This window comes from Lagopus muta, chromosome 5, assembly GCF_023343835.1.
Source record: "Lagopus muta isolate bLagMut1 chromosome 5, bLagMut1 primary, whole genome shotgun sequence".
In the NCBI taxonomy this organism is placed as follows: Eukaryota; Metazoa; Chordata; class Aves; order Galliformes; family Phasianidae; genus Lagopus; species Lagopus muta.
The window spans coordinates 13599871-13616191 of record NC_064437.1 but is presented as its reverse complement, the minus strand read 5'-3'; the positions used below and the strand labels follow the sequence as shown (position 1 = coordinate 13616191).

Here is a 16321-nt window from a genome sequence, read left to right as displayed (position 1 = left end):
TCAGGTGAAGTTTAATAGATCTACTATTGTCTTTGTAAGGTTTATTTTTATTTCTTTTTAAATTAAGAAAATCCCTGTAGTTTGACATTCATTGTGTATGTTTGTGGGGAGGGGTTTACTTTCTCAGCTTGGTAACCCAAGTTGATGCAGGAGTGAGAGGACTATGCGCATAGTTACCACACATAAGTATAGAAACTGGAGGTCAGAGCTTCCTCATGCACGGTGTGACTGGGGATCCATGCTCAATATGAACAATAAAGGAACAAAGGTCGGATTTGTGAAACTGCTCACAGCCAAATGCTGTTCATTGTAGCTAAGCCCATGTGGATTAATGATTAAAGCTTTTATTTCTGATTGATCATAAAAAAATTCTAAAAAGGGAAAAAGTAAATCCTTTCTTCTATTTGCTGATGCAGGAATACACTTAAACAGCCTAGGCCTCCACCTAAAGAGATAGTGAAGAGTTTATAGGGAAAGATACATTAGAAAGGCTAATGGTGGAAGTCATTTTTCTAATGTGCATGCCCAGGAAAAATGTTCTTAATCAAGGGAAGGTTTTTTTGTTTTTTTTTTGTTTTTTTGTTTTTTTTTTTTTTGTGGTTTTAGGCTTTATAGCTGCGAACTGTACTTCTTGCTCAGCTATTCTGGATATGTACAATACATAGTAATAATGTGACTATGCAGAAAACTTGAATAGTAAAAGGCCTGGGATTGTACTGGTTTTATATATATATATATATATATATATATATATATATATATATATATATTCTGTGCTGGTGGTACAGCAGCAGAGGCTGAACCTTCCACTGGTATTCCCTTATGTGTTGTTACAGTCTGACAGAATGGTGCCTGACATAGAAGTGTGTATGAAGCAAAAGTGTGTCACTAAATCCCACCATGTGGAAAAAAATGTTACCCACTGGCCTTCATCAATGCATGCTGAACATTTATGGATGTGAGCACAGAGGGGCGGTGCATGGTGCATCTCAGGAGTGGTGACAGTGGCCATGGGTCACGTGTGCTGGTGTACATTTTGACAAGCCACAGCATGCAGCCTCACGTCCATTGCTGGCAAAGTTCTTCTCTAAAGAAGGTGACCGTGTTGAAAAACAGCATTTTGTAGCTGAGAATTTGCTCTGCCAAATAGAGTTACTCATTTTATCTGTTGTCATTTCCATGAAAATAAATAGGATGCATTACTTTCGGGCCAACCCACATGTATGTGGCCCAAGACAATTCCTCTTCAGTCAACGTGGCCCAGGCAAACCAAGAGCTCAGACAATCGTGCTGTGCACCGTCTGCAACACAGCTGGTTCCCTGGGGTCCTGGGTGCCTTTCTCTGCCGGTCCGTTTGCCTGTGTTGCAGACCAGGCAGGAGATTCCCTAAAGGGGGAACTTCTCCTCATGGCTGCCAAAAGTCATCTCTGCTACTGATACACCTTATTTTGGAATCACTCATTGGTGGAAGCAGCCTATGTTGTGGATCCATTTTGTTGTCATTTTGTACCCTTCTTAGCCCTCTTTCATAGTTCTGAGAAAGAATGTAACCAAGGCAGAACGAAATGAGCTTAACAAGCAATCACTGCGGTGCAGAGCAGCAAGGTGAGCATTTCCAACTGTGGTATGTAAATAAATGATAGAATACAAACAACTCCACAAAACAACAACACCTTGAGATTACAAGTAAATTGTATCCTTCACACAACAGGCATCAGTTTTTTCCACTCTTTTCTCTCAGAAAATGTGTCTGATCTCAGAAGGGATTTTGCCCGTAAGGGCAGAGATGTGAGGCATGAGTGGCAGAATTCATTTAAATAATAATATATATATACTTAATTGTGTTTGCGGATATCGACTACTCTAGAAGGAAACCTAATGTTTGTGAGAATGTAAAAAAACAAAAAAAAAAACAAAAAAAAAACAAAAAACCACACCCCACTAAAACTGAAGAAAAGAATTCTCCGCTGCAGCTCAGCCAAGTTGTGGTTGGTGCAGTGACACCTTCTGTGGGGCAGCCCAGGCCTGAGGGGAAGGGTGGCAACGCCTGCCAGGGGCCGTGACCTTCAGGTGACCCCGGCCCGGCCACCTTCAGCTGGAAAGAGCGGGAAGGCAAAGGTGAGAAAAAAAAGGGCGGGAAAAGAAAACGGCGGGAAAAAAAAGCGGGGTTCTGAGCTCCTATTGGCTGAAGGGGGGCCGGGAAACCTATATAAGGTGCATGGGCGGGAAACTGAGGAACGGGCGTTTACCTCACACTATGAGAAGAAGCAGGGTGATGTGAGGGAAAGGCGACGGACGGACGGATTACAAGCAGCCTCGGGGAACAAGGAACGGGGCTGAGGAGCAGGCAATGAGCGGAATGCGACGGGAACAGCGGATGCCTGAAAAGTAGGAGCGGGGCGCCGACGGCGGCGCGGGGGGGGGGGGCTGGAGCAAGGCGCCGACGGCGGGGGTGGGGGGGGGGGGGAGCAGCGCGGCCGAAGCGGGGCGCCGACGGTGGGGGTGGGGGGCGGGGGGGGGACGGCGGCCGGAGTGGGGCGCCGACGGCGGGGTGTGGGGCTTGGGGGGGGGGGGGGAGGGCCGCCGGAGTGGGGCACCGACGGCAGGGGAGGGGCGGCAGGAGTGGGGCGCCGACGGCGGAGGGAGGGAGGGAAGGAGGGAGGGAAGGAGGGAGGGAGGGGGGGGGGGGTGGCGGCCGGAGTGGGGCGCTGATGGCAGCGCTTCAGTCGTGAAGATGCACAAGATAAAGTGAAGCAGTAATAATAAAGTGATTTTCACTGTGACTGTTCTGATTCCATGTAGGGGGGTTACTTCTACTACTGGGTTTTGGTGGGAATGTGGGGGTCAACATGAGAGACACACTGTAAAGTGAAAAGCACTGGACCAATGTTCTAGTGTTTAAGAGGATGACTGTAATTGGAAAAACATTGATAGGTACGAAACGTAGGTTGTGCTGTTTGAATTGTACGCTTGAGTGTGTTAACCTGTTAACTGTCCTGAGGAAACACATGGTTCCAGTTAACAGGTGTTGTTGATATCACTTCCATATAAAGACGCTGTACCACAACTTAATTCGCCTGTACTTCAAGAAGGTGATGGTGATGCCTCTTGCATAACCTACTTTCTCTAAGAATGAAAAGGAGAGGAAGGAGTGCAGGGTTGAAAGACGTTCTGCCTCATATTTCAGGATCTGCTGCCGAAGAAAGGCGAAGCGGCGTGGGCAACTGGGAGGCAGGAGCGAGGAAGAAGAGGAAACCGAAGCCTGCAGATGCGGGGGGGAAAGAGAGAGGCAGCCTGGGCAAAGCAGCTTCCTGTTAGCGGGGATAGAGTCACACTTGAGTTGAGCGTTGCCGGCGCCTTGGTAGACCAGGCCGGCTTTGTGCTGGGCGACCTCCCTGTAAGCAGGGCTCGGGTCTTTGCTGTAGTTGTAGTTGGCCTTTTGCCTCGTTGCTCCTTTGGCTGCCTGGGGAGCGTGGCCCCCTGTACGGAGGGCGAGAGCCACCTCTCCGCACCCGAGTGGGAAACGGAGCTCGCCGGACCCCAAGGCCACCCTGTAAGCAGGGTAGTGCCTTTTCCCTGCCCCTCCTCCTCCGGCCCCTCGGCGCTGTTGCCTGCTGGTGGCCTGTCAGTGCGCCGGCCCCGTACTCGGGGTGCGTGCCGCGGCCTTTGGCCTTCTGTCCCTACTTGAGAAGCCCCTTGGCGCGTTGAGGCCTGTGGCCTCCGTGCAGCCCCGGGACAGGTCACAGGCTCTTGTGTGTTGCTTGCGGGTTGCGGGTTTATTCCCAGGGGTTGGCTGCGCTGCGTTGTCCTTCCCTTCTGGAAAGTCGCATCTGTGTGCGTGTTCCCCTTCCTTTCCTTGTTTGTGTTTGCGGAGTGACTGAGCGACTGTGCTTTTCCTTTAGGCCCCCACAAAGATGGCTGCAGCTTAGCTTTGGCTTCCTAGGGGGGAATGGAGGACTCCGGTGCATGCCGCAAGGGGGGCGTTCCCCCTCATCTTAGTCCCGCGGGCGCTGCAAGTGTCCTGTCTGCCTGTCTCCTTTTTTCCTAGTAGAGATCTGAGCCACGTGGTAACTCTGTGGCCGAGGCCACCCTGTAGCCAGGGCTTGGGCCTGTCCTTGCGTGGCCGCCTGTTCTGCTGGCGGCGTGACAGCCCCGTACTCGGGGTGCGTGTCACAATCCGTGGAGCCCTCTGTCCCCCGAGCAGCCCGCCCCCCCCCGTAATCAGGGCTGGGGAGGCTGCAGCGTTGCAGCCGGCTGCTCTAGTTATCCAGCTGGTGGGAATGACCCCTCCCTGTCCCGTCAGAGGGTGCAGGTTGAGGTGATGCTTGTGTGTGGGGTGACCTCCCCGCTCGGCGGGTCGAGGTGGTTCCCTGGGCTGCCAAAGACGTGGTGATGTCCTGCTGCCGGGCGGGCCAGCCTGTAGCTCAGGCGTTGGCGGGAGCTGCGTGCTCCGTGGGGCTTCTTGATGATGGCGAGGTGCGGGGGTACCGTCCTGTAGGCAGGGCTGTGCGTGCCCCCTGTGCTTGATGAGCTGCGTTCTGAGACGCCCCCTGTACTCAGGCGGGAGTGTGGCCCCGGCCTTTCAGAGGCACGGGGCCGCGAGGTGTGGAGTTGGGCTTGCGCCCTCCCTGGGATGGGGGCTAGGATCCCGGCCGCGGCCTTTGGCCGTGCCGCCCCGCTGCCTGGCGGCTGAGAGTCGTTCCTGCTGCTGGGGGGGAAACCGAGCTCTGTGGCTCCAGGGGTGTTTCTGGCCCGCCTGTAATCAGGGTCAGGGCGCGTGAGCCTTTATGCTCTGCTGGCAGCCTGTGTGGGGTGACCGCCCCGCTAGCGGGGTGCGTGTCAAGGTGCCCCGGAGTGAGAGAGAAGGAGCCTCTCTCGGCCGTAGGGAGGGGGGCTGCCCTGTAAGTCAGGGAGCGGCCGTGCCCCCGAGTCCCCGGCCCTTTGCAATGGAGGCAGTGGCGGGGGGTGCCCTGTAAGCAGGGAAGCGGACTCCTTTGGCCTCTGCTATTTGTGTGCCCAGCTCCATTTGCCCAGTCTGCCCGCCTCCGTGATCCCCTGCAGCGCCGGCTGGAGCCTCCGCAGCGTGCCAGTGAGGTGAGAAAAGCTGCTCTTAAGTATTTTTGGCTGGAAAGGACTGGGGGGGTGTGGGGGTGCAAGGGCGTCCCCCTTGGCTGGGCGGTCCTGTGCCGCGTTCCTTCGGGACGCTGGGTTTCCCGCTTCCTTCAGGTGGAGGGTTTGCTGCTGCTCAGGGCTAATGGTGTTGTACCTCATGTTTCAGGATCTGCTGCCGAAGAAAGGCGAAGCGGCGTGGGCAACTGGGAGGCAGGAGCGAGGAAGAAGAGGAAACCGAAGCCTGCAGATGCGGGGGGGAAAGAGAGAGGCAGCCTGGGCAAAGCAGCTTCCTGTTAGCGGGGATAGAGTCACACTTGAGTTGAGCGTTGCCGGCGCCTTGGTAGACCAGGCCGGCTTTGTGCTGGGCGACCTCCCTGTAAGCAGGGCTCGGGTCTTTGCTGTAGTTGTAGTTGGCCTTTTGCCTCGTTGCTCCTTTGGCTGCCTGGGGAGCGTGGCCCCCTGTACGGAGGGCGAGAGCCACCTCTCCGCACCCGAGTGGGAAACGGAGCTCGCCGGACCCCAAGGCCACCCTGTAAGCAGGGTAGTGCCTTTTCCCTGCCCCTCCTCCTCCGGCCCCTCGGCGCTGTTGCCTGCTGGTGGCCTGTCAGTGCGCCGGCCCCGTACTCGGGGTGCGTGCCGCGGCCTTTGGCCTTCTGTCCCTACTTGAGAAGCCCCTTGGCGCGTTGAGGCCTGTGGCCTCCGTGCAGCCCCGGGACAGGTCACAGGCTCTTGTGTGTTGCTTGCGGGTTGCGGGTTTATTCCCAGGGGTTGGCTGCGCTGCGTTGTCCTTCCCTTCTGGAAAGTCGCATCTGTGTGCGTGTTCCCCTTCCTTTCCTTGTTTGTGTTTGCGGAGTGACTGAGCGACTGTGCTTTTCCTTTAGGCCCCCACAAAGATGGCTGCAGCTTAGCTTTGGCTTCCTAGGGGGGAATGGAGGACTCCGGTGCATGCCGCAAGGGGGGCGTTCCCCCTCATCTTAGTCCTGCGGGCGCTGCAAGTGTCCTGTCTGCCTGTCTCCTTTTTTCCTAGTAGAGATCTGAGCCACGTGGTAACTCTGTGGCCGAGGCCACCCTGTAGCCAGGGCTTGGGCCTGTCCTTGCGTGGCCGCCTGTTCTGCTGGCGGCGTGACAGCCCCGTACTCGGGGTGCGTGTCACAATCCGTGGAGCCCTCTGTCCCCCGCGCAGCCCGCCCCCCCCGTAATCAGGGCTGGGGAGGCTGCAGCGTTGCAGCCGGCTGCTCTAGTTATCCAGCTGGTGGGAATGACCCCTCCCTGTCCCGTCAGAGGGTGCAGGTTGAGGTGATGCTTGTGTGTGGGGTGACCTCCCCGCTCGGCGGGTCGAGGTGGTTCCCTGGGCTGCCAAAGACGTGGTGATGTCCTGCTGCCGGGCGGGCCAGCCTGTAGCTCAGGCGTTGGCGGGAGCTGCGTGCTCCGTGGGGCTTCTTGATGATGGCGAGGTGCGGGGTACCGTCCTGTAGGCAGGGCTGTGCGTGCCCCCTGTGCTTGATGAGCTGCGTTCTGAGACGCCCCCTGTACTCAGGCGGGAGTGTGGCCCCGGCCTTTCAGAGGCACGGGGCCGCGAGGTGTGGAGTTGGGCTTGCGCCCTCCCTGGGATGGGGGCTAGGATCCCGGCCGCGGCCTTTGGCCGTGCCGCCCCGCTGCCTGGCGGCTGAGAGTCGTTCCTGCTGCTGGGGGGGAAACCGAGCTCTGTGGCTCCAGGGGTGTTTCTGGCCCGCCTGTAATCAGGGTCAGGGCGCGTGAGCCTTTATGCTCTGCTGGCAGCCTGTGTGGGGTGACCGCCCCGCTAGCGGGGTGCGTGTCAAGGTGCCCCGGAGTGAGAGAGAAGGAGCCTCTCTCGGCCGTAGGGAGGGGGGCTGCCCTGTAAGTCAGGGAGCGGCCGTGCCCCCGAGTCCCCGGCCCTTTGCAATGGAGGCAGTGGCGGGGGGTGCCCTGTAAGCAGGGAAGCGGACTCCTTTGGCCTCTGCTATTTGTGTGCCCAGCTCCATTTGCCCAGTCTGCCCGCCTCCGTGATCCCCTGCAGCGCCGGCTGGAGCCTCCGCAGCGTGCCAGTGAGGTGAGAAAAGCTGCTCTTAAGTATTTTTGGCTGGAAAGGACTGGGGGGGTGTGGGGGTGCAAGGGCGTCCCCCTTGGCTGGGCGGTCCTGTGCCGCGTTCCTTCGGGACGCTGGGTTTCCCGCTTCCTTCAGGTGGAGGGTTTGCTGCTGCTCAGGGCTAATGGTGTTGTACCTCATGTTTCAGGATCTGCTGCCGAAGAAAGGCGAAGCGGCGTGGGCAACTGGGAGGCAGGAGCGAGGAAGAAGAGGAAACCGAAGCCTGCAGATGCGGGGGGGAAAGAGAGAGGCAGCCTGGGCAAAGCAGCTTCCTGTTAGCGGGGATAGAGTCACACTTGAGTTGAGCGTTGCCGGCGCCTTGGTAGACCAGGCCGGCTTTGTGCTGGGCGACCTCCCTGTAAGCAGGGCTCGGGTCTTTGCTGTAGTTGTAGTTGGCCTTTTGCCTCGTTGCTCCTTTGGCTGCCTGGGGAGCGTGGCCCCCTGTACGGAGGGCGAGAGCCACCTCTCCGCACCCGAGTGGGAAACGGAGCTCGCCGGACCCCAAGGCCACCCTGTAAGCAGGGTAGTGCCTTTTCCCTGCCCCTCCTCCTCCGGCCCCTCAGCGCTGTTGCCTGCTGGTGGCCTGTCAGTGCGCCGGCCCCGTACTCGGGGTGCGTGCCGCGGCCTTTGGCCTTCTGTCCCTACTTGAGAAGCCCCTTGGCGCGTTGAGGCCTGTGGCCTCCGTGCAGCCCCGGGACAGGTCACAGGCTCTTGTGTGTTGCTTGCGGGTTGCGGGTTTATTCCCAGGGGTTGGCTGCGCTGCGTTGTCCTTCCCTTCTGGAAAGTCGCATCTGTGTGCGTGTTCCCCTTCCTTTCCTTGTTTGTGTTTGCGGAGTGACTGAGCGACTGTGCTTTTCCTTTAGGCCCCCACAAAGATGGCTGCAGCTTAGCTTTGGCTTCCTAGGGGGGAATGGAGGACTCCGGTGCATGCCGCAAGGGGGGCGTTCCCCCTCATCTTAGTCCCGCGGGCGCTGCAAGTGTCCTGTCTGCCTGTCTCCTTTTTTCCTAGTAGAGATCTGAGCCACGTGGTAACTCTGTGGCCGAGGCCACCCTGTAGCCAGGGCTTGGGCCTGTCCTTGCGTGGCCGCCTGTTCTGCTGGCGGCGTGACAGCCCCGTACTCGGGGTGCGTGTCACAATCTGTGGAGCCCTCTGTCCCCCGAGCAGCCCGCCCCCCCCGTAATCAGGGCTGGGGAGGCTGCAGCGTTGCAGCCGGCTGCTCTAGTTATCCAGCTGGTGGGAATGACCCCTCCCTGTCCCGTCAGAGGGTGCAGGTTGAGGTGATGCTTGTGTGTGGGGTGACCTCCCCGCTCGGCGGGTCGAGGTGGTTCCCTGGGCTGCCAAAGACGTGGTGATGTCCTGCTGCCGGGCGGGCCAGCCTGTAGCTCAGGCGTTGGCGGGAGCTGCGTGCTCCGTGGGGCTTCTTGATGATGGCGAGGTGCGGGGTACCGTCCTGTAGGCAGGGCTGTGCGTGCCCCCTGTGCTTGATGAGCTGCGTTCTGAGACGCCCCCTGTACTCAGGCGGGAGTGTGGCCCCGGCCTTTCAGAGGCACGGGGCCGCGAGGTGTGGAGTTGGGCTTGCGCCCTCCCTGGGATGGGGGCTAGGATCCCGGCCGCGGCCTTTGGCCGTGCCGCCCCGCTGCCTGGCGGCTGAGAGTCGTTCCTGCTGCTGGGGGGGAAACCGAGCTCTGTGGCTCCAGGGGTGTTTCTGGCCCGCCTGTAATCAGGGTCAGGGCGCGTGAGCCTTTATGCTCTGCTGGCAGCCTGTGTGGGGTGACCGCCCCGCTAGCGGGGTGCGTGTCAAGGTGCCCCGGAGTGAGAGAGAAGGAGCCTCTCTCGGCCGTAGGGAGGGGGGCTGCCCTGTAAGTCAGGGAGCGGCCGTGCCCCCGAGTCCCCGGCCCTTTGCAATGGAGGCAGTGGCGGGGGGTGCCCTGTAAGCAGGGAAGCGGACTCCTTTGGCCTCTGCTATTTGTGTGCCCAGCTCCATTTGCCCAGTCTGCCCGCCTCCGTGATCCCCTGCAGCGCCGGCTGGAGCCTCCGCAGCGTGCCAGTGAGGTGAGAAAAGCTGCTCTTAAGTATTTTTGGCTGGAAAGGACTGGGGGGGTGTGGGGGTGCAAGGGCGTCCCCCTTGGCTGGGCGGTCCTGTGCCGCGTTCCTTCGGGACGCTGGGTTTCCCGCTTCCTTCAGGTGGAGGGTTTGCTGCTGCTCAGGGCTAATGGTGTTGTACCTCATGTTTCAGGATCTGCTGCCGAAGAAAGGCGAAGCGGCGTGGGCAACTGGGAGGCAGGAGCGAGGAAGAAGAGGAAACCGAAGCCTGCAGATGCGGGGGGGAAAGAGAGAGGCAGCCTGGGCAAAGCAGCTTCCTGTTAGCGGGGATAGAGTCACACTTGAGTTGAGCGTTGCCGGCGCCTTGGTAGACCAGGCCGGCTTTGTGCTGGGCGACCTCCCTGTAAGCAGGGCTCGGGTCTTTGCTGTAGTTGTAGTTGGCCTTTTGCCTCGTTGCTCCTTTGGCTGCCTGGGGAGCGTGGCCCCCTGTACGGAGGGCGAGAGCCACCTCTCCGCACCCGAGTGGGAAACGGAGCTCGCCGGACCCCAAGGCCACCCTGTAAGCAGGGTAGTGCCTTTTCCCTGCCCCTCCTCCTCCGGCCCCTCGGCGCTGTTGCCTGCTGGTGGCCTGTCAGTGCGCCGGCCCCGTACTCGGGGTGCGTGCCGCGGCCTTTGGCCTTCTGTCCCTACTTGAGAAGCCCCTTGGCGCGTTGAGGCCTGTGGCCTCCGTGCAGCCCCGGGACAGGTCACAGGCTCTTGTGTGTTGCTTGCGGGTTGCGGGTTTATTCCCAGGGGTTGGCTGCGCTGCGTTGTCCTTCCCTTCTGGAAAGTCGCATCTGTGTGCGTGTTCCCCTTCCTTTCCTTGTTTGTGTTTGCGGAGTGACTGAGCGACTGTGCTTTTCCTTTAGGCCCCCACAAAGATGGCTGCAGCTTAGCTTTGGCTTCCTAGGGGGGAATGGAGGACTCCGGTGCATGCCGCAAGGGGGGCGTTCCCCCTCATCTTAGTCCCGCGGGCGCTGCAAGTGTCCTGTCTGCCTGTCTCCTTTTTTCCTAGTAGAGATCTGAGCCACGTGGTAACTCTGTGGCCGAGGCCACCCTGTAGCCAGGGCTTGGGCCTGTCCTTGCGTGGCCGCCTGTTCTGCTGGCGGCGTGACAGCCCCGTACTCGGGGTGCGTGTCACAATCTGTGGAGCCCTCTGTCCCCCGAGCAGCCCGCCCCCCCCCGTAATCAGGGCTGGGGAGGCTGCAGCGTTGCAGCCGGCTGCTCTAGTTATCCAGCTGGTGGGAATGACCCCTCCCTGTCCCGTCAGAGGGTGCAGGTTGAGGTGATGCTTGTGTGTGGGGTGACCTCCCCGCTCGGCGGGTCGAGGTGGTTCCCTGGGCTGCCAAAGACGTGGTGATGTCCTGCTGCCGGGCGGGCCAGCCTGTAGCTCAGGCGTTGGCGGGAGCTGCGTGCTCCGTGGGGCTTCTTGATGATGGCGAGGTGCGGGGTACCGTCCTGTAGGCAGGGCTGTGCGTGCCCCCTGTGCTTGATGAGCTGCGTTCTGAGACGCCCCCTGTACTCAGGCGGGAGTGTGGCCCCGGCCTTTCAGAGGCACGGGGCCGCGAGGTGTGGAGTTGGGCTTGCGCCCTCCCTGGGATGGGGGCTAGGATCCCGGCCGCGGCCTTTGGCCGTGCCGCCCCGCTGCCTGGCGGCTGAGAGTCGTTCCTGCTGCTGGGGGGGAAACCGAGCTCTGTGGCTCCAGGGGTGTTTCTGGCCCGCCTGTAATCAGGGTCAGGGCGCGTGAGCCTTTATGCTCTGCTGGCAGCCTGTGTGGGGTGACCGCCCCGCTAGCGGGGTGCGTGTCAAGGTGCCCCGGAGTGAGAGAGAAGGAGCCTCTCTCGGCCGTAGGGAGGGGGGCTGCCCTGTAAGTCAGGGAGCGGCCGTGCCCCCGAGTCCCCGGCCCTTTGCAATGGAGGCAGTGGCGGGGGGTGCCCTGTAAGCAGGGAAGCGGACTCCTTTGGCCTCTGCTATTTGTGTGCCCAGCTCCATTTGCCCAGTCTGCCCGCCTCCGTGATCCCCTGCAGCGCCGGCTGGAGCCTCCGCAGCGTGCCAGTGAGGTGAGAAAAGCTGCTCTTAAGTATTTTTGGCTGGAAAGGACTGGGGGGGTGTGGGGGTGCAAGGGCGTCCCCCTTGGCTGGGCGGTCCTGTGCCGCGTTCCTTCGGGACGCTGGGTTTCCCGCTTCCTTCAGGTGGAGGGTTTGCTGCTGCTCAGGGCTAATGGTGTTGTACCTCATGTTTCAGGATCTGCTGCCGAAGAAAGGCGAAGCGGCGTGGGCAACTGGGAGGCAGGAGCGAGGAAGAAGAGGAAACCGAAGCCTGCAGATGCGGGGGGGAAAGAGAGAGGCAGCCTGGGCAAAGCAGCTTCCTGTTAGCGGGGATAGAGTCACACTTGAGTTGAGCGTTGCCGGCGCCTTGGTAGACCAGGCCGGCTTTGTGCTGGGCGACCTCCCTGTAAGCAGGGCTCGGGTCTTTGCTGTAGTTGTAGTTGGCCTTTTGCCTCGTTGCTCCTTTGGCTGCCTGGGGAGCGTGGCCCCCTGTACGGAGGGCGAGAGCCACCTCTCCGCACCCGAGTGGGAAACGGAGCTCGCCGGACCCCAAGGCCACCCTGTAAGCAGGGTAGTGCCTTTTCCCTGCCCCTCCTCCTCCGGCCCCTCGGCGCTGTTGCCTGCTGGTGGCCTGTCAGTGCGCCGGCCCCGTACTCGGGGTGCGTGCCGCGGCCTTTGGCCTTCTGTCCCTACTTGAGAAGCCCCTTGGCGCGTTGAGGCCTGTGGCCTCCGTGCAGCCCCGGGACAGGTCACAGGCTCTTGTGTGTTGCTTGCGGGTTGCGGGTTTATTCCCAGGGGTTGGCTGCGCTGCGTTGTCCTTCCCTTCTGGAAAGTCGCATCTGTGTGCGTGTTCCCCTTCCTTTCCTTGTTTGTGTTTGCGGAGTGACTGAGCGACTGTGCTTTTCCTTTAGGCCCCCACAAAGATGGCTGCAGCTTAGCTTTGGCTTCCTAGGGGGGAATGGAGGACTCCGGTGCATGCCGCAAGGGGGGCGTTCCCCCTCATCTTAGTCCCGCGGGCGCTGCAAGTGTCCTGTCTGCCTGTCTCCTTTTTTCCTAGTAGAGATCTGAGCCACGTGGTAACTCTGTGGCCGAGGCCACCCTGTAGCCAGGGCTTGGGCCTGTCCTTGCGTGGCCGCCTGTTCTGCTGGCGGCGTGACAGCCCCGTACTCGGGGTGCGTGTCACAATCTGTGGAGCCCTCTGTCCCCCGAGCAGCCCGCCCCCCCCGTAATCAGGGCTGGGGAGGCTGCAGCGTTGCAGCCTGCTGCTCTAGTTATCCAGCTGGTGGGAATGACCCCTCCCTGTCCCGTCAGAGGGTGCAGGTTGAGGTGATGCTTGTGTGTGGGGTGACCTCCCCGCTCGGCGGGTCGAGGTGGTTCCCTGGGCTGCCAAAGACGTGGTGATGTCCTGCTGCCGGGCGGGCCAGCCTGTAGCTCAGGCGTTGGCAGGAGCTGCGTGCTCCGTGGGGCTTCTTGATGATGGCGAGGTGCGGGGGTACCGTCCTGTAGGCAGGGCTGTGCGTGCCCCCTGTGCTTGATGAGCTGCGTTCTGAGACGCCCCCTGTACTCAGGCGGGAGTGTGGCCCCGGCCTTTCAGAGGCACGGGGCCGCGAGGTGTGGAGTTGGGCTTGCGCCCTCCCTGGGATGGGGGCTAGGATCCCGGCCGCGGCCTTTGGCCGTGCCGCCCCGCTGCCTGGCGGCTGAGAGTCGTTCCTGCTGCTGGGGGGGAAACCGAGCTCTGTGGCTCCAGGGGTGTTTCTGGCCCGCCTGTAATCAGGGTCAGGGCGCGTGAGCCTTTATGCTCTGCTGGCAGCCTGTGTGGGGTGACCGCCCCGCTAGCGGGGTGCGTGTCAAGGTGCCCCGGAGTGAGAGAGAAGGAGCCTCTCTCGGCCGTAGGGAGGGGGGCTGCCCTGTAAGTCAGGGAGCGGCCGTGCCCCCGAGTCCCCGGCCCTTTGCAATGGAGGCAGTGGCGGGGGGTGCCCTGTAAGCAGGGAAGCGGACTCCTTTGGCCTCTGCTATTTGTGTGCCCAGCTCCATTTGCCCAGTCTGCCCGCCTCCGTGATCCCCTGCAGCGCCGGCTGGAGCCTCCGCAGCGTGCCAGTGAGGTGAGAAAAGCTGCTCTTAAGTATTTTTGGCTGGAAAGGACTGGGGGGGTGTGGGGGTGCAAGGGCGTCCCCCTTGGCTGGGCGGTCCTGTGCCGCGTTCCTTCGGGACGCTGGGTTTCCCGCTTCCTTCAGGTGGAGGGTTTGCTGCTGCTCAGGGCTAATGGTGTTGTACCTCATGTTTCAGGATCTGCTGCCGAAGAAAGGCGAAGCGGCGTGGGCAACTGGGAGGCAGGAGCGAGGAAGAAGAGGAAACCGAAGCCTGCAGATGCGGGGGGGAAAGAGAGAGGCAGCCTGGGCAAAGCAGCTTCCTGTTAGCGGGGATAGAGTCACACTTGAGTTGAGCGTTGCCGGCGCCTTGGTAGACCAGGCCGGCTTTGTGCTGGGCGACCTCCCTGTAAGCAGGGCTCGGGTCTTTGCTGTAGTTGTAGTTGGCCTTTTGCCTCGTTGCTCCTTTGGCTGCCTGGGGAGCGTGGCCCCCTGTACGGAGGGCGAGAGCCACCTCTCCGCACCCGAGTGGGAAACGGAGCTCGCCGGACCCCAAGGCCACCCTGTAAGCAGGGTAGTGCCTTTTCCCTGCCCCTCCTCCTCCGGCCCCTCGGCGCTGTTGCCTGCTGGTGGCCTGTCAGTGCGCCGGCCCCGTACTCGGGGTGCGTGCCGCGGCCTTTGGCCTTCTGTCCCTACTTGAGAAGCCCCTTGGCGCGTTGAGGCCTGTGGCCTCCGTGCAGCCCCGGGACAGGTCACAGGCTCTTGTGTGTTGCTTGCGGGTTGCGGGTTTATTCCCAGGGGTTGGCTGCGCTGCGTTGTCCTTCCCTTCTGGAAAGTCGCATCTGTGTGCGTGTTCCCCTTCCTTTCCTTGTTTGTGTTTGCGGAGTGACTGAGCGACTGTGCTTTTCCTTTAGGCCCCCACAAAGATGGCTGCAGCTTAGCTTTGGCTTCCTAGGGGGGAATGGAGGACTCCGGTGCATGCCGCAAGGGGGGCGTTCCCCCTCATCTTAGTCCCGCGGGCGCTGCAAGTGTCCTGTCTGCCTGTCTCCTTTTTTCCTAGTAGAGATCTGAGCCACGTGGTAACTCTGTGGCCGAGGCCACCCTGTAGCCAGGGCTTGGGCCTGTCCTTGCGTGGCCGCCTGTTCTGCTGGCGGCGTGACAGCCCCGTACTCGGGGTGCGTGTCACAATCTGTGGAGCCCTCTGTCCCCCGAGCAGCCCGCCCCCCCCGTAATCAGGGCTGGGGAGGCTGCAGCGTTGCAGCCGGCTGCTCTAGTTATCCAGCTGGTGGGAATGACCCCTCCCTGTCCCGTCAGAGGGTGCAGGTTGAGGTGATGCTTGTGTGTGGGGTGACCTCCCCGCTCGGCGGGTCGAGGTGGTTCCCTGGGCTGCCAAAGACGTGGTGATGTCCTGCTGCCGGGCGGGCCAGCCTGTAGCTCAGGCGTTGGCGGGAGCTGCGTGCTCCGTGGGGCTTCTTGATGATGGCGAGGTGCGGGGGTACCGTCCTGTAGGCAGGGCTGTGCGTGCCCCCTGTGCTTGATGAGCTGCGTTCTGAGACGCCCCCTGTACTCAGGCGGCAGTGTGGCCCCGGCCTTTCAGAGGCACGGGGCCGCGAGGTGTGGAGTTGGGCTTGCGCCCTCCCTGGGATGGGGGCTAGGATCCCGGCCGCGGCCTTTGGCCGTGCCGCCCCGCTGCCTGGCGGCTGAGAGTCGTTCCTGCTGCTGGGGGGGAAACCGAGCTCTGTGGCTCCAGGGGTGTTTCTGGCCCGCCTGTAATCAGGGTCAGGGCGCGTGAGCCTTTATGCTCTGCTGGCAGCCTGTGTGGGGTGACCGCCCCGCTAGCGGGGTGCGTGTCAAGGTGCCCCGGAGTGAGAGAGAAGGAGCCTCTCTCGGCCGTAGGGAGGGGGGCTGCCCTGTAAGTCAGGGAGCGGCCGTGCCCCCGAGTCCCCGGCCCTTTGCAATGGAGGCAGTGGCGGGGGGTGCCCTGTAAGCAGGGAAGCGGACTCCTTTGGCCTCTGCTATTTGTGTGCCCAGCTCCATTTGCCCAGTCTGCCCGCCTCCGTGATCCCCTGCAGCGCCGGCTGGAGCCTCCGCAGCGTGCCAGTGAGGTGAGAAAAGCTGCTCTTAAGTATTTTTGGCTGGAAAGGACTGGGGGGGTGTGGGGGTGCAAGGGCGTCCCCCTTGGCTGGGCGGTCCTGTGCCGCGTTCCTTCGGGACGCTGGGTTTCCCGCTTCCTTCAGGTGGAGGGTTTGCTGCTGCTCAGGGCTAATGGTGTTGTACCTCATGTTTCAGGATCTGCTGCCGAAGAAAGGCGAAGCGGCGTGGGCAACTGGGAGGCAGGAGCGAGGAAGAAGAGGAGCGATGTTGAAGTCCAGGGTTTTCACTGTCTTATCTATGTCAATTAGCTTTGGTTTTTATTATTTGTTTTTCAAATGAGTATTTAAGACTCCTTTTTTCTCTGTCTTGCCTTTCTCTCCGAAAATAAATTTTTGTGTTCAAATGGTTTCTGCTTTTCATTTTTTGATATTGTAAAGATGCAGCATTGTTGACGTTGTCTTTATATAGAACATGGTATCAAATATTGCCTTTTTTGGCTGTATCTATAACTATATTATCTGGGGTGTGCAGCCTTGTCCTGTTAAAATTGTGGCTTGGTGGATGGTGGTGTTGATGGATTGGAAGGAATTTCATTGTCTCTGTCTGCATATGCTGTACCGGGAGCCCTTCTGAGATGGGGTGAATTGAATGGCAGGATGTTTGCTCCCTTTGTTCCAGGCACTCACATACTTCTGTACTTGTTCAGGTATTGTTTTTCCACTGGAGGCCTAAGTTGAGTTTTGGTATTAATTTAAGCTTTTTGTTTCTTACTGGTTGAATTGTGTGCTGG

At 60.3% G+C, this 16321-nt stretch overlaps 1 long non-coding RNA gene across 2 annotated transcripts; it reads left to right on the top strand.

The window, feature by feature from the left end:
* The first annotated feature begins 2243 nt into the window (after positions 1-2243).
* LOC125693970 (uncharacterized) lies at positions 2244-15910 on the top strand. 2 transcript variants are annotated; one of them, XR_007377340.1, is made up of 3 exons: positions 2244-2388; positions 7368-9272; positions 15727-15910. It is a non-coding gene; the product is annotated as an uncharacterized LOC125693970 (long non-coding RNA). The 2 variants fall into 2 exon arrangements; XR_007377341.1 differs by lacking the exon at positions 7368-9272 and adding an exon at positions 5279-7183.
* The last annotated feature ends 411 nt before the right edge of the window (positions 15911-16321 follow it).